We start from the raw sequence: 27466 nt of genomic DNA, 5'->3' as shown, positions 1-27466 counted from the left end.
AATTTCCTTTAGGAATTTTCTTTAGGAACGTCCTTTAGGAATTTTCTTTAGGAATGTCCTTTAGGAATTTCAATGTAACCCCGGCCCGATCAACCATTTCTTTAAAAATCTTTACATTTCTTTATATGTAACGACCTTTAAAGACGTTCATACCGAAAATCGATAGCGATCGACATCGTTTCATAAAGAAATTTAAATAACAACCAAGTTACTTCGATATCGATTGATAAATATTTTTGACGACACATCGATAGGGGAACAAAGCCCAAAATGCCAAGATGGGGTAAAATGGCCCAACTCATAAAATCATTCCTGGATGGGACTTGATCATTGCAATAGGTAAATGGTGTCAAGATATGTTTGCATCAAACATTCTTCTAGAAGCTAGGCCACCAAACCCACGAAAAATCCTTTGATTTCCCAATGAAAATTGGCAACTTCCGGTTTTTCGTGCTTGGAATTAAGGTTTTCTGATGAATTTATTACCAGCCAAGTGTTTCCAACGAGATTGAGGCACGCATGGAGACGCATGGTTGTTGATGTCTAAGCTTTCCATGTTAGGGGTCATTCAAATATTACGATTATCGTTTTGCGGGGAGGGGGGTTATACACCATTTATTGAGTATACGAAAAAAACGGGACAGAGGGGGGAAAATGAGTCGGAAATGCCCGAAAACTGATGGACGTAATTTTTGAATGTTTTCATGAAGTGGCATCTTACCCCATGGCAGATGGTCGTTTTGCACCACTTCCGTTTTACGAATCAGTTTTTAAAATCGCTGAAAATCGATGAAAATGTAATAGTTTTGTGAATATTTTTGCTGAGGTATCGAGCAAATATTGTCTAGTTGCTGTTACCACTTTGGAAACCTAACAAATGAGGCTAATTATCATTGAAAACGATGAAAGTTTGAAAAATGGCATTTTACCCCACTTGACCCTATTAAAAATAGTGGGTTCTACTTTACCGAGCTGTCATAATCATTCAAAAAAGCTAAAAAAAGCCACCTCACCCACCACCCACTCTTCCTGTTCATGTTTATTATGATTTTTTTTGTAATCATTTCCTAAATTGGGAATTGAACTTACATTCATAGGAACTGGGAGATGTTATGTTTATATAGTTACTTACTGAGTCACACGGTATTACAATGATTATGGGTGGCCAAATGCATTCAAATACCCAAAAAATTACTAGCCTTTAGCACTTTCCAAAGCCACAACAGAATTATTAAAAAATGTATCCGGCTTTGACGAACTGAATAAACATCATATTGAGAAACCATAATTAATCAAATAAAACATAATTATAATCAATTAAAGTTCGGATCTTTCACAGGGTTCCCGAACGGAGTGAGTTTTGCCGGTGAACGGAAATAACGCAACACGGCGGTGGCGTCCTACTGCCAATAAAATGACCAGAATACCTACCAATATGTATTTCTACTGATGTTGCTGTCCCGGGGAGCAATCCGGTGAGATGTGGCCTAATCCGGACCTATAGGAACCATTTTCCATTGTAATTTCGAGCTCGGAGAAATCCAAGGAGTAACCGTCTTGATTTATGGTCCACTGCACGAATTTATGCTGGCCTGCATACTCTCACGCGAAATTTGACGTTTGAGCGGTGCCGACACCGCTCAAACGTCAAATTTCGCGTGAGAGTAAGCAGGCTAAAATAAATTCGTGCAGTGGACCATCCTTGGTTTCATTTTATTTTTTTGTAATTCGAGCAAAACCAAAACATTGCTCCTGTCATATGAGATATCAGAACACCTTTACTCAGCATCACCCAACGATACCGAACAGAACGGTAAAGGAGTGTCGTGACTAATCTTTGTTCTTCGATATCAATATGCAAAGTTATGTTGATATCGGAAATTGAATATGTTCCGATAAATATTGCACGGTGCATATTCAAACAAATCGGCTCCAACATTTTGAAAGAGCGTAACTACTTCTTTCAAAGCTAAGGATCGTAATCATATCAAAATCGTGCATTTTTCCATGTCAATAGAGTTATATCTCAGAAGCGTGACATGCTAGTACTGTATTCTGGGGGCAAGTTGATCAATTGTCCTCTATTCTTTTCAATAAACTCAGGTACAATGCATATGATTCTTAACAAATATTTTCAAAACATGCAGTGAGTGGACCTGCATCAAGTTCCGTAAACAAAAATCTAACAAGGAATTATTACATTTTGTAAAAAAAAAGTTCTAATAACCAAAACATTCAATCCAGGGTGAAGTTGATCAACCAATGACATAACATTCTAAGATTGGGAAATTATTGTACAATCTAAGTTTGCGGATTCTGAATATGAACGAAGATTTAAAAAGAATTTAAATTCTTACAACTGGTGTAAGTTGCATGTTATCCCTCAAAAGGATACCTTAAAAAAAGGTCCGTTTTGGGACCCTGGGGTCCAATGGACCCCAACATATATTCTCGCGTATCTCGTGATCCTTACTTTTTAAAAGGTTGATGTTGTCAGCAAAGGTGTTCAGTAAGTCAAGGCCTATCTAGTGATGAACAATTTATTTTAGGAAATATCCGATAGTTGGCGCTAGAGAGCATTCCAAAACGCCCCTAATCAATGGGATGTAACGTACCAAAGCAAGCGGACAAGACGCACATAACAAAAGAATAAATCACACTTCTGTAAATGGGTAGACATAAATGTCCGGCAGCTCAAAAGGGTTCGTTCAAATATTACGTAACGCAAGGGGTAGCGAGAGAGTCTAGCGCTGTGTTACACTTTATGAAAAAAACATAATTTACCACACAAAAGTTGTTACGTGGAGTAGCGAGGAGTTCTGAAATTGTCAAATTTTGCGTTACGTATTATTTGAATGAACCCAAAGAGACATCACAGACAAACAGACATATCATTGATAAAATAACATATCATATATCGCAAGATCCTGATTACTTATGATGTTGGTGTCTTCGGCAAAGCTGTTTGATTGGTGAAGGGGCGCTAGTGAGTATACAAATTTTGTATCTCATATACCCTCAGTGTACCAGTAGCCGCTCGTGTTCCAATAGCCGCTCACGAGTGTAGAAAATTAAGTTCCCTGTAAAAATACAATCTTTTTTCCACGGATATTCAAAATATGAGTTGCGAATTATACACGGATGAAGACAATCATGCATATTTTTGCCAATAAACATCATTTTCAAGACGGTGAGCGGCTATTGGAACACGAACGGCTACTGGTACACTGACGGTATCTCAGGATTCTGATTACTTAGAAAGTTAGTGTTGTTCGGGAGGCCAAATATTTATTTGATTCGGAACTTTGACATAGGCTGATGCTAACGAACAATTTTTTACATTTTATATCTGTTGTACATCGGAATACTTATTATTTACAGAGATGGTGTCTACGGCAAAGTTTTTGGCAGGCATGGGGCTAAAATATATAGACACTATAGAATTGACAGGCTTACGGATACATAATTGAGTGATGAAATTGTTATGTACAGTTTATATTTTAGAAGAATCTCGGGAGAAATTCCTAGAAGAATGCTGAGAGGCATTCCTAGAGCAATCCCAGATGGAATTCCTGTAAGAATTCCTGGGAGAATGTTAGGAGAAAATCTTAGAAGAATCCCAGGAGAAATTCCAAGAGGAGTCTCAGCAGGAATTCCTGTAGGGAACGCGGGAGGTTCCTGGAAGAACCCCGAAGGATTTCTTAGAGGAACCCCGGGAGGAATTTGTACTGGTACAAATTCTTAAATGAATCCCGGGAGGAATTTCTGGAAAAAAAATGCGGATTCCAAGTGCATTTTCTAGTTTCAAGATGAAGCCCTGGAGGAACCTTTGGAGAATCATTGAAAGATTCCCTGTATTAATTTCAAATCAGAGTTAATTGAAATTGAAAACTTACATTCATATGAATAATTCCGTCGAAGACATCAATTCCGAATATTTTCTCGATCGAGACATCAACGTAACAAAAGTATATTACATTTTGGAATATGGTTCAAAAGTCTCCTCTATGTGTGATCTTTGCAGCTACATTTGCGCCTCCTGGTGAGGCAATTCTGATGTAAATTACCCACCAAACAGGAAGTATTGGCATTGTTAACAGTTTATTATTGAGCTTTGCAAGGATTTCGCGACGATCGTGCAAATCTGGAGCTCGATTTGAATAGGTCGTATGTGCTTTTGTCGATTAAAAATTCGATCAGTTGGATTCGCTTATTATAGCGAAAACAGTTGAAATTGAGCAAAGTTTATACAGACAGCAGAATCTTCACAAAACAGGCTTTCTGTTGCATCATTAAAAGTTTGCAGAATATCTGCCATATTGCTACAATGACTAAAATAAACTGATCGAATTTTATATCGCCAAAAGCACATACGACCTATTCAAATCGAGCTCCAGATTTATTCACGAAGAAAACCAACCCAGTGCCGAATATATCGACGGAAAGTCAAACCGTCAAGCTTCGATCATTTTGACATTTGCCTTTGCGGCGTGTGAGAGAAAGAGAACTTCATCTGATCTCTCACTCGTTCAAAATTCGAACTAGGATTTGACAGTTCGATTTTCATTGTTCCTTTTTGTTCGTCGTGGTCCTAGGTCGTGGTCTTCCCGTCGGCTGCTGCCTAGAATGAAAACAAAATAAAATTTTGTCTGCTTGGGCCACGCGCATAGTGCGTAATTAATTCAAGCATAACTTTTCAATCCGACGTAACTCGAGAATGTAAACAAATCCGGGTTAACTGCTGCATGCATGATTCATAAAGCAAATTGAAGAATCCATATCACTGTTTGATGATTTATTGCTTAATTTGTTTAACTAAGCATATTATTCGAAACGACGTATCTAACTATTTTGATGTTTACAACTTTACTGATAGATACACCGTTTTGATATATGAGAAAACCAAACGACGTATCTAGCCAAAATCAAAAGGAACAGATACACCAAACTGGCACCATATAAAAGCGACGTATCTGGCATGACGTATCTCTAACCAACCCGGTGTATGTGTATTTTTATCAAAATTCATTGTGAAAATGATATGGAATGAGTAGGTTTTGTTTCTTACCTAGTGCGTGCTATATCCCTGGTGATGTTAAGCACGAAAAAACTTATGAAAAGTCTTTTTATAGAAAACTATTTTAGTGAAATGGTCGTCAACATTGACCATGAATTTACTCAGATCAGTGAAAAAGTTAGATACGTCGATTTGAAAAATTATGCTTGAATTATTAATTATAAGTGCAATATTGCTGACTGCACCCCAAATTGGACTGACACAATAGTGTGCACACACCTTCAAAGTGTGATTGCAGCGCAAGGACACGTCGGATCGAGTTGAGGTCTTCGGTGCACTTCTCTCTCTTCTTGGCGTAACGTCCTCACTGGGACAAAGCCTGCTTCTCAGCTTAGTGTTCAATGAGCACTTCCACAGTTTTTAACTGAGAGCTTCCTCTGCCAATGACCATTTTGCATGTGTATATTGTGTGGCAGGCACGAAGATACTCTATGCCCAAGGAAGTCAAGGAAATTTCCTTTTTACGAAAAGATCCTGGACCGACCGGGAATCGAACCCGTCACCCTCAGCATGGTCATGCTGAATACCCGTGCGTTTACCGCCTCGGCTATATGGGCCCCTTGTAAATGGAGGAATAAGTGCACCGAAGACGTCGAGACGATCCGATGCAAATGTGCACTTTTATCACACTTTTTAGGCGTACCAAAAAAAGTGTGATAGTCCAATTTGAGATGTAGTCTGCAATATTGCTGACTGCACCCCAAATTGGACTGACACAATAGTGTGCACACACCTTCAAAGTGTGATTGCAGCACAGGGATACGTCGGATCGAAATTAGGTCTTCGGTGCACTTATTCCTTGTAAATGGAGGAATAAGTGCACCGAAGACGTCGAGACGATCCGAGGCAAATGTGCACTTCTATCACACTTTTTAGGCGTACCAAAAAAAGTGTGATAGTCCAATTTGAGATGTACTCTGCAATAATTAAAGTGCCTCCGCGGATTAACGGGTGAAAAATAGAAGAAAAAGAAGAAATCCCGGTTGATTGCAGTGCCTCCAACCAACCAACGATCCTCCGGATGAACGGGACTCACCAAATCCGGGAGCAGCTCGAGGAAAAACGAAAACATTGCAGCAGCAAACATTATCCCCGTCGTCTTCGGTCTTGTTTTGCCAGCCTGCTGATGCCCACGGAGCGCTCCGAAACAAATCCGGAAATACTCTGGAACGTTCTGGAAATACCGAGTTCAACATGTAACGAATCTGCTCGAGCTTATCACAAACAGCAGCTTAAGCGCCACTTCCCCAACGAGGAAGGCTGCTGATGCTGTTTGGGTCCCGGCTTTGAGACCCTCTTCTAGTGCGAGTTTTAATAGTTGCTCAAACACACCAGCTATTCTTGGCTTCCAAATGACGACCCGACTTACCTTTCGAATCCCTCCCGTGTAAACCTCAAAAAACTCTTTGGCCTTTGGCCCCCTCAATTCATAAAATATGGAGCTAAAAGTTACGAAAAAAAACCGATTACAAATCACTTCAGTAGAGATTTCAAATCAGCGCAAAATATCGCCTAGCTGTGCCTATGTAGGACCCAGTGCAAGGTTTAAAAATAGCTTTATTGTTCCAATATTCCTTGCACAATCGATCTCCCTAGGCTACCTATCTTAAAGCTACTCTTCTCTCTTCATGCATGCAAGTACTTGCCGGCAGGTTCCAACGACGCGATGATCGGGGCCCCGACGTGGCTTCACCTCGATGCTCTTCGCTCTCGTGCTCAGGCTCTCCGCGTGACCGAGGGGTGATTCGACCAACGTAGTTGGGTGCAACTTACCACTTTCGTTTGGTTTGATTTGTCCAGCGACCGCAAAGTACTCTCACGACGCGTGTCCAAAGCTCTCTTGCGCCTCGGGATGACGACGCCTAGCACCACTGTAGGGGCGTCGGGTGCTGGTCGGTGATCGTTTTGGCTTGACACCGAAATTCAAAATTGAGTCCTCGGCGGATATCGAGCAGCTTGGTTGCGTTCTAGCACTCGGTCAGATTCTGGGATAGAACGACACTGCAGTGAGTACTCACGAGCCACCGCAGCGGCGCACCGGGATACGCCTGGACTAGTTGCACGTGGTCGACGACGGTTGGTGGTTGTCAATGGTCCGAGCCCAAACAAAAACCCCACGTTGTAGGGTTATTCCTATAACGTGTTCATGAGATTTTGGTTTCGTATTAGAATCCGTTGCATGCTTACCTCAAAATTTACCGCAGTAAATTAATTACAGCACACAATCAGGTGTGATGACAATCTCGGAAGGCTTACTATAAAACGGTTAAGACTATCGTTAACACAGTATAAACTTTTAAATTTACAAAAGTTTTACCTATACGATACACAATTTGGCTAATCTTCGCACTTCCGTATTAATTCCGTTCTGATTTAATCACAATTTGGATTCTTAATAACTTTCACTAGCGTCGTATTAACTTTCAGTTAGGCACATCCGCACTGATCGTAGATCAAGACTCAAGTGATGTTCTTCTTTCAGAGGACTCATCGCCCTAGTCATTGTTTAAAACTCTACTGCGCAATAAATTTGAACAAAGAATTTCTATAGGTTTAACGTTCAATAGCAGCTACTAACCCAGCATTCCCTATGCAGAAATTAGAAGCGCAATATGCAAATATCAGGTAGGCGCTCATCATCTTGGAACTCAAGAGAGAGAGAGTGGAGCAAAAAATATTTAAAACTGATTTTACCGAAAACGATCAGAAGCGATCCATCGAGTAAAGAAGAGTGCCTAAGGGTTTGTGCTCATGATAAGCTTTTCGCTCTGTTGGTTCTTTTCCAATGCACAAAACGAGATTGAGAATTAGTCGGGGCAAATAATGTTTAAGTGGTGTACAAATTGGAACATGAATTATTATAGCATTACATTCTCGTCCATGCTAACAAAAATAAAAATTTTGAAATTATTATTTCAAAATTTTTATTATACAAAGTTTTTTTTTTATATTATTTAAGTTAATATGATTAATTTCTTTTATACTTGGATTCATTTACTGAATTCTAAAACAAACTTAATCCTACAATTTTGTTCTGTGTCTTAATCTCTTTACAATAAATTCCATTCATAATTCTAATCCAGTATCAAACCTATGTTTTGCCAACTTCCATATATTTTTGCTAACCTACTTCTAACTAACTAAGACTCCAATTAACTCCAAAAATATTTGGAAACTTCACTTAATCCTACCAACCAAAATAACCGACTGACTCCAAAAATATTTGGAAATATTTTTTTTTTTCTTTTCATAACTTATTATAACCTCAGAGAAATCTGAGAATTCTACCAATTACTGGGCAGTTAGCAAAACATTTCAACTCAAAATTCTATTCATACATTCCTTATTTGAACCTATAAAAACGAACGAACGCTTAAGCGACGGTACCGTCATGGTAGCCGTTACTGAAAACTACCTACCGATAATCGAAACTACAAAACATCGCACTGCCAATAAACTGTCATTAAATGGATGGGTATATGAACAATGGATTTGTGAACAAAAAGATCTACGGCAAAGCTAGAATGAAGGATTGGTAAAAAGTCAGGCATGTGATAGCAACTAATGGTGATTTTATTTACAGAATTTCATCTACTACGGGTTTCAAAGGTACGGAATTGATGGATATTGTTATGGACTCTACGCTATTGAAAAATTTGGAAACGGATGATGGTTAACAATTGAAATGGAAATGAAACAAGCCAAAAAACTGACCGAGTGGATGTTTTGGTTTGCAAAAGAGGTTAAAATTGTGTGATTTGTATATCTACGATGGAACGGGTTTCGATATCTAGGAGGTTTTATACATGTTTCTGGTTTTACGCTCAACTAGATCCGACAAATGCAACCTCTAAGAGTGTTTCTAGTGATGATAATCAATGGTTTGAGTCTGAATGACTCTTTCATAGCTCTGGGATTGATTGGAGTTAAGGAAGATGATTCATTGCAATAACACTGCATTGCTGCGTGAAGGTCAATGAACATTGGGTCAACGACTGAGGCAACCAGAGGACTTCTCAAGTCGTGACGAAACCGATGCACCACTATGTGTATTTTGTTTTGGTTTTGTTGTTCCATTTGTATATGCATTCTTCGGTCTGAATGCAGTCATAGCTGAAGTTATTTATGCTCGTTTAAGGAAGGAACCATGAAAGGCTCCTGGAATCCTACGGCCCTGCATATCTTTCAGGACATAGGTATTGGTGCCAATTTTCTCATGAACTTGTGCTTTGGAGAACTTGTTGCTAAATTTACCAACAAAGTGTTTGGCCTTGTCGGAGAGGTGGATGTTCTTTTTATAGACGATATCTCCTACTAGGAAATGGTGCCGATAGTTTGCTCGCAAATTGTACGGTTTAGAGTACTTCTCGTATGCTTTATGCAAATTGTTTCGCACAATTTCATAAAGGCGTTGAGTTTCTGCACTTAGTTCTTTTTCATCACGTTCCGTTTCTGGATTCAGGTGTCGTAGGCTATCGTACTCATGTCCATTGCTAATCATATTTCGTCCAAAATTAATGAAATACGGGGAGAATCCTGTACTGTCGTGTACACTAGTACAGATGGCCATGGCTATGGTGTTGATGGATTCGTCCCAATCTCGGTGGTTTACTCGCTTGTTCATTGTGCATCGAATCGCTGTTACAATCACGCGATTTACACGTTCAACCGGATTCGGGCTCGGATGGTAGACGGCCAAGTTCCAATGATTGCCATACTTTAGCAAGAGCTTTCTGAACAGTTCTGATTTAAAAACTTGCGCATTGTCAGAGATGCATATGGACGGAGCTCCGAATAGGGTGAAAACCATCGTCTCGAGGAAAGTGCATACAGCTGGTGCAGTAGCGTTTTTCATACACTGTATCAGTACAAACTTAGAGAAAAAATCACACACCACCAGTAACCAAACATTTCCCCGTTTTGATCTAGGGTACGGGCCTAAGAAATCTATAGAAACCATTTCCCACGGTCTGGCACATTCTTTAGGCTTTCCGCAGACCGGTCTAGTGTTAATGTTTGGTATTTTGGATTCTTTGCATACCTCACAGGCCAAGCAAAATCGTTTAACGTCGCTGCTCATTTTCGGCCAGTACCATCGTTCTCGAATTTTTGCTAATGTCTTCAAATAGCCAAGATGGGCTTCCCGATGTACTTCCTCAATGATCTTGGATCGATGCGCCTTAGGGACGAGCATTTTCCAACGAAAGTTTGGATCCTCCGGTATCGTTGAATTGGAGACATACTTGAAAACATTTCCGTTTACGATCTTAAAATCGCTGTAGCGTTCTGGGTAACGTTCGATTTGCCTCTTGAGATCCTCAACGTACGGGTCGGCCAATTCACTTTCAATTGAGGTAACGCATCGTGATAACGCATCAGCAGGTACATTCTCCGATCCCTTTCGGTATTGCAGAGCCAGGTCGTACTTAGATAACTTGAGCGCCCATCGGGCAATACGAGGAGATCTCGATTCGATGGACATTGTCTGGAGGAATGTCAAGCTCATCGCATCGGTCCTCACGATAAACCGACTTCCTTCCACAAAATGCTTGAAGTTTTCGATGGCGAGGAGAACCGCTAAGCATTCCCGCTCAGTGGCGCTATATCGTTTCTGGGTACTCGACAATTTCTTAGAGTAGTACGCAATCGGACGTCGATCCCCATCCAGTTCTTGGGTTAATACGGCCCCGACGGCCAAGTCTGATGAATCCGTTTCAATGATAAAAGTCGCTGAAAAATCGGCATTGGCGAGCACTGGAGCTGAAATCAACGCGCTCTTTAATTTTTCGAAAGCTTCATTGGCCTCTTGCGTCCACACAAACTTTTTACGTTTACCCTTGAGTAAATCAGAAATCGGGGTGGCAATATCCGAGTAATTCTTTATGAACTTCTGATAGAACGCTCCTAGTCCTAACAATCGTCGAACATCTTTCACCGATTTCGGCTGCTCGTAGTCCAAGATGGGCTGAATCTTTGAGGCATCCATGGACAAACCTTCTTCGGACAATACGTATCCCAAATACCGAATCCTTCGTTGACAAAACTTGGACTTTTGCAGGTTTATGGTGAGGCCAGCGGTTTTCAAGCGTTCGGCTACCTTCCTTATGAGTTCGCAGTGGTGTTCAAACGAGAGAGACGTGATTATGATGTCGTCTAGGTACACGTATACGAAGGGCTCCAAATCGTGGCCTAGCACCTTTGTCATAAGCCTTGCCATGGTAGCGGGCGCGTTCGTCAGCCCAAACGGCATCACTACGAATCGAAACAGCCCTTTGTTGGTACGGAAGGCTGTTTTGTCCTTTGCCGAATTCGTAAGGCTGACCTGATAATATGATTCAGACAGGTCAATGACTGAAAAGTAGCGAGATTTTTGAATTCGTTGCAGAATTCCCGTCATATTAGGGAATGGAAAATCGTCACGCTTCGTACACGAATTAAGCCGACGTGAATCAAGACAGATTCTCCATTTTCCATTAGCCTTTTTAATGGGAAGAAGCGGATTCAAAAATTCTACGGGTCCAGAGCACTCTTCGACTACTCCGAGTTTCTGCATTCGCTCAACTTCTTCATCAATGACCTTCTCGACGATTGGTGACCACTTATACATGGGTAACCTCCGCGGCTGTGTTCCCGGTAGAAGCTCTATTGGATGTTTTAGAATTGTTGTTCGTCCGAGACTTCCTTCTGCAGTTGCAGGAAGCCGTATAACTGCCTCAAACAACATCTGTCGCTGATCGTCCGTCAAATGGTGTTCAGTATCGATATCCTTAGGTGACTGCACTGTTGACGTAGGTATTTCTACCGTGGGCATTTCTAAGCTCTCGTCTGTCTCCCGAGATTCTTCAGGATGTTTCTGGTTAAATGGTTCAATCTGAAAACATAACGCTTGATCATCGTCTGAAAAGAAATCCTCGGCTATCATTAGGGGTGTTTGACAATCCTCCGTGGTCTGGGACAGAGGGTTGCCGGAATTCTGACTGCTTGTGTCCTCAGCGATCATCAGCTTGAAGTCAAAGGTGTCTAAAAAGTCTACTCCCAAAATCAGCAATTTAGAAACCTCCGGTACTACGATCGTGGGTACCACGCACGTTCTTGTTCCGTAGGTGTAAGGGATATTCACGTACCCAAGGCACGTGTATTCCGTACTATCCGCTGTTTTTATTCGCAAGTTACACTGGTGAATTTTCAAGCCAAGTTTGTTGATCAGGCTGACTGAATTGATGATGGTTACTCCTGCTCCCGTATCGGCCAGTCCTTCGACTTCTTCCTCAAAAATTTTTACTCGAAGGTGCGGACAACGTCTGAAACAGGTGTTGATATCGTATATGTGGTTGAATAACTTAAACGGTCGAATGGGAACTTCATCTACGATTCTTTCAGGGGATCTGTTCCCGGGAATCCCTGACATTACTCGTTTTTTGGTACCTCGGGCGACGAATCTCGAGGTCGCAAATTATGGTTTTCGGGACACCGGTATGCAGTCGTTTCAGGTGCTCCACAAATGTGGCAGAAAATGCCTTTCTTGCGATTGCAGTCTCGCCACATGTGTCCACTCTGGCGGCAATTCCAGCAAAGTAGCTGACTGTTTTCTTTTTCGCTTTTGTCCTTAGGACCGTTAGTATTTCTCTTGCGGAGGTTTTTCGGTTGTAGTGCCAGCAAACACGCTTCTTCGTCGTCCCCCGAATCTTTATCATACTCTTCGTCGCAGTCGATAGCATTGAGAGCTGGCTTCATCACACTCCGCGGCGCATACAAGTTGGCTTCTAATGCGTCGAATCGGTAACACAATTGAGCTAAATGTTCAATTGAATTGACCGGCTCTAATGCCAGTCTTCGCTTGTAGGAGATTTTCATATTCTCTACAACGATATCGAATTTCTCCTCCCTGGTCATCTTGCGGGTCATCCTTTGCGACATGGCCTCCAAATCCGTCAAATAGGCGCTGAACAATTCGTTTGGCCGTTGCTTACGATTCCTCATTTCTTCCCGGATAAATCGGTCTCTGTTCGGATTGTCATAGCGCATTTTCAGGTAGATTAACAGCATGTCCCATGTCGCTAGTTGACTCTCGTAGGCCGTAAACCATACATAGGCGTCATCTTTAAATAGCAAATGAGCATGCATCCGCAACTCATCTGGGGTGACCTGGTACGAGCGACTAAGGATTTCTACCTGACGCAAGAAATCTACAACCGGAACAGGATTAGAATCACCCGAAAATTTCGGCCATTTCTCAATTATGTTACAGGTCTGATGAGGCAATCTCCTACGGGACGAATAATTCGCCCAATTTCCACCAAGATTATCCGGTATTCCAATCACATTAGCGTTGGAATACGAAGGCTCCCCGCCGTTATCAAAAGGAGATATCAAACCCGGATCCATTCTGGGAGGGTCGACGCGTACACCTGAGTTCGAATGTTGGTTATTCCTTACAGGTCCACCATAGATAGGCGTCGTCCGAGGCAACTGCAATGGCGGATCAAAATCCACTTCGGGGCGTTGATTGGCCGCTCTGGATATCTGCGAAACCTCTGGATGTATTCCAATGTTGGCAATTCTGTCAACCAACGTGTCGACCACGGGTGGGTTCATCCTTCCTGGAAAATGACGTTCCGACGTGAAAACTTGGTCCAAGTACGACTGGATGTATCCTCGAATCTCAGATTTGTGCACAAAATCACTCATATCTATCTTTTCTTGGGCAGGTTTCCCACGAACAACTCCGGGGCTCACCATTTGTCGTGCTGCAGCAAGCGGTTCACTACTCACTCGTTGCTTCGGCGGAATCAGTGTATTCGGAATGCTGCTTTTGAATTCCGGAGTCTCCCACAGGCAATCCACCTCGATCGGCCTCAACGGGTTCCGTGGCTCAAATCGGCTGACCGGAACACCACCTACAGCTCCTTTCGGCGAAGCGATCCCCGGCGGAACTTCTCCAGATTCCCTACGTCTTGCCGGTAGCATTGGTTCGCGCACCTCACCCGCGACATTTTTGAGGCCGTCCTCACCTCTGTCCTCGCCCTCCATTGGTTGTTTACGAACTGCTCCAGTCGAAGCCACTGCTGCCTTTGGAGTCCCTTGTGGACAAGATAAGGTGCCTCCATCTTCCGTAAAACTGATTAACTCTTCCCCTACTGGAGGTAGAGATCCATTTGAGATACGGGTTTTTACTGGGGTTGATACGCCCACGCCGTCACCGATTGCATTACTTCCGGTATTGAACTGCTTAGCCAAAGATGCTGTCACATCCCTCATGTTCATGCCACGAGCCGCAGCTCCAGCAGCCTCAGGTCGATTTGCTGCCAAACGCATCACCGGAACCAAGTCAGCTGCATCTCGCAGATCCACATTGTAATACTTTAGCATCATCCGATTGATCACGTCCAACAACTCCTGCTGATTTCGTCGCTGAGCATCTGTTTCAGGCACATAACGGCGCACTCTTTTGTGGTAATGCACAAGTCTCGAAAAACACTTTAAATCGTCTGTCTCTAACAAAGTTTCAATTTCTTTTAGTTTAATGGGAACAACCACGAAGTCACCGGTCAACGAGTACTCCGTGTTCAAAAGTGCATCCCCGTTTTCGGGTTGACGTAAGGCCAACCGTAGGGAACGGTAACGCGTGTCCATGGGCCCTTCGAGAGGGTAACCCCGAATGGACAGCTCATAGTCAACCTCATCCTCCTCCAAATCTTTCGCGTAAATGCGATATGTTTCCATCATAGTATTGAACAATCAAAGAAAAATGTATATTAAGAAAAAAAATTCAATGGAATTCAAATGGTCTTAACTTAGGAGTCGGAAAAAATACAACACTCAAACAGCAAAAAAAAAAAATAAAAAAGAAAGAAAAAACTAAAGCTAGACACAGAACAAACTGTAGTAATACTAATCTTAACTATTTTCTAACCAAATCTCAAATTCAAAAAGTTATTCAAATTCAATCTAAATTAATGCTTCAGCTCCAATTCACTTTAAATTCAAAATTTATTCCAATTTGTTTCTAATTGTCTAATTTCTCATCTCTCAGGCCCCACGTTGGGCGCCAAAATGTAACGAATCTGCTCGAGCTTATCACAAACAGCAGCTTAAGCGCCACTTCCCCAACGAGGAAGGCTGCTGATGCTGTTTGGGTCCCGGCTTTGAGACCCTCTTCTAGGGCGAGTTTTAATAGTTGCTCAAACACACCAGCTATTCTTGGCTTCCAAATGACGACCCGACTTACCTTTCGAATCCCTCCCGTGTAAACCTCAAAAAACTCTTTGGCCTTTGGCCCCCTCAATTCATAAAATATGGAGCTAAAAGTTACGAAAAAAAAACGATTTCAAATCACTTCAGTAGAGATTTCAAATCAGCGCAAAATATCGCCTAGCTGTGCCTATGTAGGACCCAGTGCAAGGTTTAAAAATAGCTTTATTGTTCCAATATTCCTTGCACAATCGATCTCCCTAGGCTACCTATCTTAAAGCTACTCTTCTCTCTTCATGCATGCAAGTACTTGCCGGCAGGTTCCAACGACGCGATGATCGGGGCCCCGACGTGGCTTCACCTCGATGCTCTTCGCTCTCGTGCTCAGGCTCTCCGCGTGACCGAGGGGTGATTCGACCAACGTAGTTGGGTGCAACTTACCACTTTCGTTTGGTTTGATTTGTCCAGCGACCGCAAAGTACTCTCACGACGCGTGTCCAAAGCTCTCTTGCGCCTCGGGATGACGACGCCTAGCACCACTGTAGGGGCGTCGGGTGCTGGTCGGTGATCGTTTTGGCTTGACACCGAAATTCAAAATTGAGTCCTCGGCGGATATCGAGCAGCTTGGTTGCGTTCTAGCACTCGGTCGGATTCTGGGATAGAACGACACTGCAGTGAGTACTCACGAGCCACCGCAGCGGCGCACCGGGATACGCCTGGACTAGTTGCACGTGGTCGACGACGGTTGGTGGTTGTCAATGGTCCGAGCCCAAACAAAAACCCCACGTTGTAGGGTTATTCCTATAACGTGTTCATGAGATTTTGGTTTCGTATTAGAATCCGTTGCATGCTTACCTCAAAATTTACCGCAGTAAATTAATTACAGCACACAATCAGGTGTGATGACAATCTCGGAAGGCTTACTATAAAACGGTTAAGACTATCGTTAACACAGTATAAACTTTTAAATTTACAAAAGTTTTACCTATACGATACACAATTTGGCTAATCTTCGCACTTCCGTATTAATTCCGTTCTGATTTAATCACAATTTGGATTCTTAATAACTTTCACTAGCGTCGTATTAACTTTCAGTTAGGCACATCCGCACTGATCGTAGATCAAGACTCAAGTGATGTTCTTCTTTCAGAGGACTCATCGCCCTAGTCATTGTTTAAAACTCTACTGCGCAATAAATTTGAACAAAGAATTTCTATAGGTTTAACGTTCAATAGCAGCTACTAACCCAGCATTCCCTATGCAGAAATTAGAAGCGCAATATGCAAATATCAGGTAGGCGCTCATCATCTTGGAACTCAAGAGAGAGAGAGTGGAGCAAAAAATATTTAAAACTGATTTTACCGAAAACGATCAGAAGCGATCCATCGAGTAAAGAAGAGTGCCTAAGGGTTTGTGCTCATGATAAGCTTTTCGCTCTGTTGGTTCTTTTCCAATGCACAAAACGAGATTGAGAATTAGTCGGGGCAAATAATGTTTAAGTGGTGTACAAATTGGAACATGAATTATTATAGCATTACAAACAGACAGTTATCAGCTGTTTTTACTACAGGTTGGTATATTTTATAATACAACTTCCGATCATTACAATTCTTCCCCACAATCTCGCTGCAGGATCGTTCAAATCTGGAGCTACATAGTCGTTCGTATTCTTGGCAGCACAAATTACCTCATCGGAATGGAACCACGCCCGAAAGACGATGAAGTTCCACCGCGTCAGCAGCCGGGGTTTTACGCTGGCTGGCCGCCGCCCACCGGCTATCATACAACGTGACGTCCCGGTTGGGTTGCAGCCGATCGACCACCATTCTTTGCGGTTCGTTTGGTGTGGCTGCTGGCGCTGATGTGTAGCAGTTTCATGATAGGTTCGCTGACGACTGATGGTTCCAGTGTGAATTGTCACGGAATGGATCTATTGCCGATGGGCTCGTGGGTAACTCCTCCGAATACGGCGGTCGCAAACAGAGCGAAACAAAAAATGGTTGGTAGGCCATCACCAGCGGAAGCAGCCCTTTTAGGAACAACACCAACAGCCTCCGGTGAATGATCCTCCGGATGAGCGGGACTTACCGTTGCCGATGTGCAAGCCGTTTAGTAGGTAGACCCGATACGATGATTCATGCTGATATAGATTGTCTATATTATCCTAATCAGTTTTGACTACTTATTCTACCTTCTTGTTATACGTTCCCACTGGAACTTGGCCTCCCTCTTTTTAACCATGCTCTTTGTGTATATTGTGACGTAAGCACAATATTACACTGCCCAAGAAGTTGATCAAATTTCCCAACCGAAGCGGGAATCGAACCCACGGTTTCCGGATAGGCGGTCTATAAATATTGTCATACGCTAGACTTATTGGAGACCCTATTAGTTTTGAATGAGATTCAAAAATGTTTAAACTTAAAACATTTTAAGGTCAGGATATTACTATAGATAGTAGAGTAAACTTACTCTACTATCTATAGATATTACTATTAAGAAGATTTTTGGTCCGAGTATGAATCACAATACTGATTTTGAAAAACTTTTTCTTTCTGATGTTACAATCCAATTGAGACAGAGTCCGCATCTCACCTTAGAGAGGTTAGAGATTTTCAGGAATTATTCAAATATTTTTCCGGGATGTTTTTGACTCACATAAATAATTGAGAATGAATTTCTGAGAATCCATAGGAATTTTCAGGAATTATTTCAATATTTTCCGGGATGCTTTTGACTCACATAAATGATTGAGAATATTTTCTTAAATTCGTAGAATACATCCCATATGACTGGGATTTTCTGAGAATCCTTTGGGATTTCCAGGAATTATTCAAATATTTTCCGGGATGCTTTTGATCAACATAAATGATAGAGAATATTTTCTTAAATTCGTAGGATACATCCCAGATGACTAGGAATTTCTGAGAATCCTTAGAAATTTTCAGGAATTATTTCAATATTTTCCGGGATGCTTTCGAATCACATATGATTGAGCATATTTTCTTAAATTCGTAGAATACATCCCAGATGACTGGGAATTTCTAAGAATCCTTAGGAATTTTCAGGAATTATTCAAATATTTTCCGAGATGCTATTGACTAACATAAATAATTGAGAATATTTTCTTAAATTCGTAGGATACATCCCAGATGACTGGGAATTTCTGAGAATCCTAAGGGATTTTCTGGAATTATTTCAATATTTTCCGGGATGCTTTTGAATCACATATGATTGAAAATATTTTCTGAAATTCGTAGAATATATCCCAGATGACTGGGAATTTCTGAGAATCCTTAGGAATTTTCAGGAATTATTGAAACATTTTCCGGAATGCTATTGACTAACATAAATGATTGAGAATATTTTCTTAAATTCGTAGGATACATCTCAGATGACTGGGAATTTCTGAGAATCCTTAGGAGTTTTCAGGAATTATTCAAATATTTTCCGAGATGCTTTTGACTCACATAAATGATTGAGAATATTTTCTTAAATTCGTAGGATACATCTCAGATGACTGGGAATTTCTGAGAATCCTTACGAATTTTCAGGAATTATTCAAATATTTTCCGAGATGCTTTTGACTCACATAAATGATTGAGTCTTCTTCTTCTTCTTGGCGTAACGTCCTCACTGGGACAAAGCCTGCTTCTCAGCTTAGTGTTCTATGAGCACTTCCACAGTTATTAACTGAGAGCTTCCTCTGCCAATGACCATTTTGCATGTGTATATCGTGTGGCAGGCACGAAGATACTCTATGCCCAAGGAAGTCAAGAAAATTTCCTTTACGAGAAGATCCTGGACCGACCGGGAATCGAATCCGTCACCCTCAGCATGGTCATGCTGAATACCCGTGCGTTTACCGCCTCGGCTATATGGGCCCTAAATGATTGAGAGTATTTTCTTAAATTCGTAGAATAAATCCCACATGGCTAGGAATTTCTGAGAATCCTTAGGGATTTTCAGGAATTATTTAAATATTTTCTTATATGCTTTTGCCTCACATAAATAAATGAGAATATTTTCTTCAATTCGTAGAATACATCCCAGATGACTGGGAATTTCTGAGAATCCTTAGGAATTTTCAGGAATTATTGAAATATTTTCCGGGATGCTATTGACTAACATAAATGATTGAGAATATTTTCTTAAATTCGTAGGATTCATCCCAAATGACTAGGAATTTCTGAGAATCTTTAGGAATTTTCAGGAATTATTTCAATATTTTCCGGGATGCTTTTGAATCACATATGATTGAAAGTATTTTCGTAAATTCGTAGAATATATCCCAGATGACTGGGAATTTCTGAGAATCCTTAGGGATTTTCAGGAATTATTCAAATATTTTCTTAGATGCTTTTGCCCCACATAAATGAATGAGAATATTTTCTTAAATTCGTAGAATATATCCCAGATGACTGGGAACTTCTGAGAATCCTTAGGAATTTTCAGGAATTATTCAAATATTTTCCGAGATACTTTTGACTCACATAAATGATTGAGAATATTTTCTTAAATTCGTAGAATAAATCCCACATGGCTAGGAATTTCTGAGAATCCTTAGGGATTTTCAGGAATTATTTAAATATTTTCTTAGATGCTTTTGCCTCACATAAATGAATGAGAATATTTTCTTAAATTCGTAGGATACATCCCAGATGACTGGGAATTTCTGAGAATCCTTAGGAATTTTCAGGAATTATTCAAATATTTTCCGAGATGCTTTTGACTAACATAAATGATTGAGAATATTTTCTTAAATTCGTAGAATACATCCCATATGACTGGGATTTTCTGAGAATCCTTTGGGATTTCCAGGAATTATTCAAATATTTTCCGGGATGCTTTTGACTCACATAAATGATTGAGAGTATTTTCTTAAATTCGTAGAATAAATCCCACATGGTTAGGAATTTCTGAGAATCCTTAGGGATTTTCAGGAATTATTTCAATATATTCTTAAATGCTTTTGCCTCACATAAATGAATGAGAATATTTTCTTAAATTCGTAGAATATATCCCAGATGACTGGGAATATCTGAGAATCCTTAGGAATTTTCAGGAATTATTGAAATATTTTCCGGGATGCTATTGACTAACATAAAAGATTGAGAATATTTTCCTAAATTCGTAGGATACATCCCAGATGGCTAGGAATTTCTGAGAATCCTTAGGGATTTTCAGTTTTTATTTAAATATTTTCCGGGATGCTATTGACTCATAAATGATTGAGAATACTTTCTTAAATTCGTAGGATACATCCCACATGACTAGGAATTTCTGAGAATCCTTAAGAATTTTCAGGAATTATTTCAATATTTTCCGGGATGCTTTTGAATCACATATGATGGAGAATATTTTCTCAAATTCGTAGAATATATCCCAGATGACTGGGAATTTCTGAGAATCCTTAGGGATTTTCAGGAATTATTCAAATATTTTCTTAGATGCTTTTGCCCCACATAAATGAATGAGAATATTTTCTTAAATTCGTAGAATATATCCCAGATGACTGGGAATTTCTGAGAATCCTTTGGAATTTTCAGGAATTATTCAAATATTTTCCGATATACTTTTGACTCACATAAATGATTGAGAATATTTTCTTAAATTCGTAGAATAAATCCCACATGGCTAGGAATTTCTGAGAATCCTTAGGGATTTTGAGGAATTATTTAAATATTTTCCGGGATGCTATTGACTCATAAATGATTGAGAATACTTTCTTAAATTCGTAGGATACATCCCAGATGACTAGGAATTTCTGAGAATCCTTAAGAATTTTCAGGAATTATTTCAATATTTTCCGGGATGCTTTTGAATCACATATGATTGAGAATATTTTCTTAAATTCGTAGAATATATCCCAGATGACTGGGAATTTCTGAGAATCCTTAGGGATTTTCAGGAATTATTTAAATATTTTCTTAGATGCTTTTGCCTCACATAAATGAATGAGAATATTTTCTTAATTTCGTAGGATACATCCCAGATGACTGGGAATTTCTGAGAATCCTTAGGAATTTTCAGGAATTATTCAAATATTTTCCGAGATGCTTTTGACTAACATAAATGATTGAGAATATTTTCTTAAATTCGTAGAATACATCCCATATGACTGGGATTTTCTGAGAATCCTTTGGGATTTCCAGGAATTATTCAAATATTTTCCGGGATGCTTTTGCCTCACATAAATGATTGAGAATATTTTCTTAAATTCGTAGGATACATCCCAGATGACTGGGAATTTCTGAGAATGCTAAGGGATTTTCTGGAATTATTTCAATATTTTCCAGGATGCTTTTGAATCACATATGATTGAGAATATTTTCTTAAATTCGTAGAATACATCTCAGATGACTGAGAATTTCTGAGAATCCGTAGGAATTTTCAGGAATTATTCAAATATTTTCCGAGTTGCTTTTGACTCACATAAATGATTGAGAATGTTTTCTTAAATTCGTAGAATACATCCAATATGACTGGGATTTTCTGAGAATCCTTAGGAATTTTCAGGAATTATTCAAATATTTTCCGAGATGCTTTTGAATCACATAAATGATTGAGATTATTTTCTTAAATTCGTGGAATACATCCCAGATGACTGGGAATTTCTGAGAATCCTAAGGGATTTTCAGGAATTATTTAAATATTTTCCGGATGCTTTTGGTTCACAAAAATGATTGAGAATATTTTCTTAAATTCGTAGGATACATCCCAGATGACTGGGAATTTCTGAGAATCCCTAGGGATTTTCAGGAATTATTCAAATATTTTCCGAGATGCTTTTGACTCACATAAATGATTTACAATATTTTCTTAACTTAAAAGGGATACCTTCATGGCCTCAGTTTCGTCACCCCGCTGAGTGTGTTCCACCAAAGACGAGCTCTGAAAGGCGCCTGGGGTCCAATGGACCCCAGGTATCCCTTTTTGGGTTAAATTCGTAGGATACATCCTAAATGACTGGAAATTTCTGAGAATCCTAAGGGATTTTCATCAATTATTCAAATATTTTCCGAGATGCTCGGAAATGATTGAGAATATTTTCTTAAATTCGTAGGATACATCCCAGATGACTAGGTATTTCTGAGAATCCTTAGGAATTTTCAGTTATTATTTAAAACTTTTCCGAGATGCTTTTGCCTCACATAAATGAATGAGAATATTTTCATAAATTCAAAGGATATCCCAGATGACTGGGAATTTCTGAGAATCCTAAGGGATTTTCAGGAATTATTCAAATATTTTTCGAGTTGCTTTTGAATCACATAAATGATTGAAAATATTTTTTCTAAATTCGTAGGATATATCCCAGATGAATAAGAATTTCTGAGAATCCTGAGGGATTTTCAGTAATTATTTAATCATTTTCTTATATGCTTTTGACTCACATAAATGCTTGAGAATATTTTCTTTAATCCGTAGAACAGTCTTGCGAATAATCGCGACCATCATGAGACAATCACTTGAACCGCTTTCTGGAGTCACCCTTCCCAAGGTGATACGAACCAGATAGCATGTCATGCCTGGAATGACAAACATGTTGTGGGTTCCACCCTTCGCAGCCTTGCAGCGATAGCAGTTGCTGAGTATGTTTCAGGCGGGTTGCTAGAGAATCAATCTCTCTGAGCAACGATGCATAACGGGCGAAGTGAGAGCGTTTGCCGTAGCCAGGGCGAACTGCGTGGTGCGCTCAATGTGTGCGTTTAAACTGAGCTATGCAAAACGAATAGGATTTATGACGTAGTACCGTGCTTGTGATAATACACATGCATAGTTTTACATACTGTTGCGCGTGCATCTGCTTGAGGCGACGGAGAGAGTCATGACACTCACATGAGCCGTATCCAAGTCAGGATGATTGTACCAAAACAAGGGTGACCGGGTGACTATGATGGGATTCTGTCTTTTCTGGTGTTAGCGACTGTAGAGAGAGCGAATCAGAAACCGCAGAGACAGGGTGATAGAAGTTTGGTGTTTATCAGCTTTTTTGTGACTTGTACGCTGATGCTTCGCGACACTGCCGTAGAATACATCCCAGATGACTGGGAATTTCTGAGAATCCTTGGGAATTTTTAGGAATTATTTAATTATTTTCCGAGAAAGAATTCTCGAGGAACTCCTTAAGGAATTTCCGAGGAACTTCTGGAGGAATTCCCTAGGAACCTCTGGAAGAATTCCCGATAGACAACTGGAAGAATGCCCGATGAATTTCTAAAAGAATACCCAGGAACTTCTGGAAGAATTTCCGAGGAACTCTTAGAAGAATTACTTTGGAACTTCTGGAAGAATCCCGAAGAACTACGAAAAGAATTCCCGAGAAACATCTGGAAGATTTCCAGAGTGTTATATCTGGAGTTTTCGGTTATTTGGAGCTATAGAAAATACGTCGTGTTTGGATCACAGTCTAAAGACAACTCATTTTATTTATTCTTTGGTATGTGCGTTCTAGTATTCATGCTGGCACCTGAAGGTGACAGCATGTGTCGGAGTTCATACAGATTTTCGATGGTGTAGTCTTTAACACCGTAACAACTCCTTTCCCCTTGAGTTTTAGCATTACATTATTCCGAAATGTAAAAACATAAACATAATTTATATCTTTGTCTACTCAGATCATAATTAAAGCATTTCGAATTGAATCGTCATTTACATTCAGAAAGTGAATTTATCACCTACATGCAGATGACTTATAACATTTGCTTTTTAATTATTGCGCGTGATTAGTATATACATTGCTTTCAACTATTTCTTTCCCGAAAATAAAAATACACTGATCAAAAGCTTTTCTAATTAAGCAGTAATACAAAATGAAACATAATGTTGCAAAAATAAATTAACAAACACAGTTAAAAAATAAAATTCAAAGCAACTATTGTGAAATGCAGAGAAATATATAAAGGTATACACGGGAACCTAATCACTTAAGTCGAAAATAAACTACACAAAACAATTCACTGGAACTCAAAAGAAACACAGTATTTTTGTTCAACAAAGCATACAAAAACAACAAAATTGACTATCGTTGTAATCATCTTCTACCGCGACGAAGTTGAACAGCACTAATCTCCCAAGGTTGAACATTGAATCATCGATCAACGTTACTGCGATGAAACAGCCATGAGAAGATCCGCACAAACAGCTGCAGTAGTGTATCTCATTCATGTTTCTCTTCGACGGGTGCCGAGAAAGGTTGATTGTTGGTTGCGCTCCAATAGTAGCTGATCGCGAGCCCAATACTGCTCTCCTCACTATTTTTCTAACAAAGCCGTTGATAAAAGCACTGTGATGAAAAGGCCATCCGCCGCCATAGCAAAAACGCAGCATACAAAATAACCCGTAGATTCTATGGTATAGTTACACAAAAATTAAATTTCTCTATAGGTTTTTAAATGCAACAATTGCGGAAAAACTTGTATATGCTCGACAAAAAAAAAACTGGTCAAAAAATCAAAATAGAACCTTCTATCCAGGGAAGAAAAAAAAAATGCTAACGCAATCTCCTGGACGGCAAAAACAAAAGATCAAAAAATACGAGCTTCACTGCACAACGGTCATCTATGGCGGGCAAAAAAAAACAACCAAACACGACAAAAACTACAATGTCCACTAGGACTTATGCACGCAAATACATAAAAAACACCAAATTTCGCAGACGAGTGAAAACAAATTTTAGAATACTAAAAATACAATCGTACTTCATCCTCGAGCCACTGTTATATCTGGAGTTTTCGGTTATTTGGAGCTATAGAAAATACGTCGTGTTTGGATCACAGTCTAAAGACAACTCATTTTATTTATTCTTTGGTATGTGCGTTCTAGTATTCATGCTGGCACCTGAAGGTGACAGCATGTGTCGGAGTTCATACAGATTTTCGATGGTGTAGTCTTTAACACCGTAACACAGAGGAACTTGTGGAAGAACTCCCGAGAAACTCCTGGAAAAATTCCTGAGAAACTTCTGGAAGAATTCCCGAAAAACTTCTTGAAGAACTCCCGAGGAACTTATGGAAGAATTACTAAGGAACTTGTGGAAGATTTTGTGGAAGAACTTCTGGAAGAATACCCGAGGAACTTCTGGAAGAACTCTCGAGGAACTTCCAGAAGAATTCTCTAGGAGCTTTTGAAATTATTCCCGAAAAACTTCTGCAAGAATCCCCGAGGAACTCCTGGAAGAATTCCCGAGGAACTTCTGGAAGAATTCGCCAGGAACTTCCAGAAGAATGCCCGAAGAGCTTTCGAAAGAATTCCCGAGGAACTTTTGGAAGAATTCCCTAGGAAATTCTGGATAAATTCCCAAAGAAGTTTTGGAAGAATTACCGAGGAACTTCTGGAAGGATTCCGTTGGAATATGAGGTGGAATTCCCGAGGAACTTCCGGAAGAATTCCCAAGGAACTTCTGGAAAAATTTCGGAGGAATATCTGGAAAATTCACGAGGAACTTCTGGAATAATTCTTGAAGAACTTCTGGAAGAATTCCCGAGGAATATCTGGAAGAATTCCTGAGGAACTTCTGGAAGAATTCCCAAGGAACTTCAGGAAGAATTGCTGAAGAACTTCTGCAAGAATTTATGAGGAGCTTCTAGAAGAATTTCCGAGGAACTTCTGGAAGAATTTCCGAGGAACTTCTGGAAGAATTTCCGAGGAACTTCTGGAAGAATTTCCGAGGAACTTCTGGAAGAATTTCCGAGGAACTTCTGGAAGAATTTCCGAGGAACTTCTGGAAGAATTTCCGAGGAACTTCTGGAAGAATTTCCGAGGAACTTCTTGAAGAATTCCCGAGGAACTTCTAGAAGAATTCCCGAGAAACTTCTGGAAGAATTACCGAGGAACTCCTTTAAGAGTTCCAGAGGAACTTCTGGAAGAATTACCGAGGAACTCCTGGAAGAATTCCCGAGGAACTTCTGGAAGAATTCCCGAGGAACTTCTGGAAGAATTCCCGAGGAACTCCTAGAAGAATTCCCTACAACTTCTGAAAGAATTCTTGAGGAACTTCTGGAAGAATTCCAGAGAAACTTCTGGAAGAATTCCCGAGGAACTTCAGGAATTGCTCCCGAGGAGTTTTTGAAATAATTTCCGAGAATTTTATGGAAGAATTCCAGAGGAAAATATGGAAGCATTTTCGAGGAACTTCTGGAAGAACTCAGGAACTGCTGGAACAATCCCCAAGGTACTTACGGAAGAACTCACGAGGAAATTTTGGAAGGATTCCCGAGGAGCTTTTGAAATTATTCCCGAGGAACTTCTGGAAGAATTCCCGGAATATGAGGAAGAATTCCCGAGGAACTTCTGGAAAAATTCTGAAGGAACTTCTGGAAGAACTCCCGAGGAGCTTTTGAAATAATTCCCGAGAATCTTATGGATGAATTCCGGAGGAAAATCTGGAAGAATTTCCGAGAAACTTCTAGAAGAACTCCCAAAGAACTTCTGGAAGGATTCCGTTGGAATATGAGGAAGAATTCCAGAGACACTTCTTGAAGAATTCCCGATGAACTTCTGGAAGAATTCCCGATGAACTTCTGGAAGAACTCCCGAGGAACTTCTGGAAGAATTCCAGAGGAAAATATGGAAGAATTTTCGAGGAATTCTCGAGGGAGTTTATAGAAATGGCCGGGAACAAACGTCTTCAGCTTTTCCTGAGAATGGCAAGCTTACGTTTTCTGGAATCCTAAGAATCATTTTGGTATACCCAAGAATCATTATATTCTCTAGAAATGTTCAGATATAAAAGGATTATTTTTAATAATGCCAAAGATCTCCAGTTTATTCGTGGAATCTTTATGTGCATTCCCCCCTGTATCTCAAAGAATTACCAACTCTTCTCTCGAGACCCTCACGGTATATCTATAAATGTTAAGTTACTTATTCACCTAAATATTATTATATTATTTTAAATAAATAAAATAAAGTTTCTTGCAGGTTTCTTGCTGTTTTAATCATTGAGCACCAACATTTCAAATGCTCGTAATTGTTTTTGTAAACAAGAGTAATCGCGCTCTTGTTTACAAAAACAGTTACGTGCTTTTGAAATGTTGGTGCTGAAATCACAAAATCAATACAAAAAAGAAGAAGAAACCCGTAAAAACGAGCTTGACAAGGGTTCGACGTTCTAGCTTGACATCAGGCTTACGTCAGTCTGATTCGTCGAATACCAGCTCGCATGTTCGAAGCCCGACAGCTTGACGCAAACGG

The 27466-nt window shown here is 40.1% G+C and overlaps 1 long non-coding RNA gene across 1 annotated transcript; it reads left to right on the top strand.

The window, feature by feature from the left end:
- The first annotated feature begins 65 nt into the window (after positions 1–65).
- Positions 66–27177, top strand: LOC115256203 (uncharacterized). Its single transcript, XR_003892533.2, has 4 exons — positions 66–1475; positions 6071–6273; positions 16813–16838; positions 16901–27177. It is a non-coding gene; the product is annotated as an uncharacterized LOC115256203 (long non-coding RNA).
- The last annotated feature ends 289 nt before the right edge of the window (positions 27178–27466 follow it).

Source organism: Aedes albopictus, chromosome 3, assembly GCF_035046485.1.
Source record: "Aedes albopictus strain Foshan chromosome 3, AalbF5, whole genome shotgun sequence".
Lineage (NCBI taxonomy): Eukaryota > Metazoa > Arthropoda > Insecta > Diptera > Culicidae > Aedes > Aedes albopictus.
Note: the sequence above shows the minus strand (reverse complement) of the source record. Positions and strands in the feature narration are given on the sequence as shown.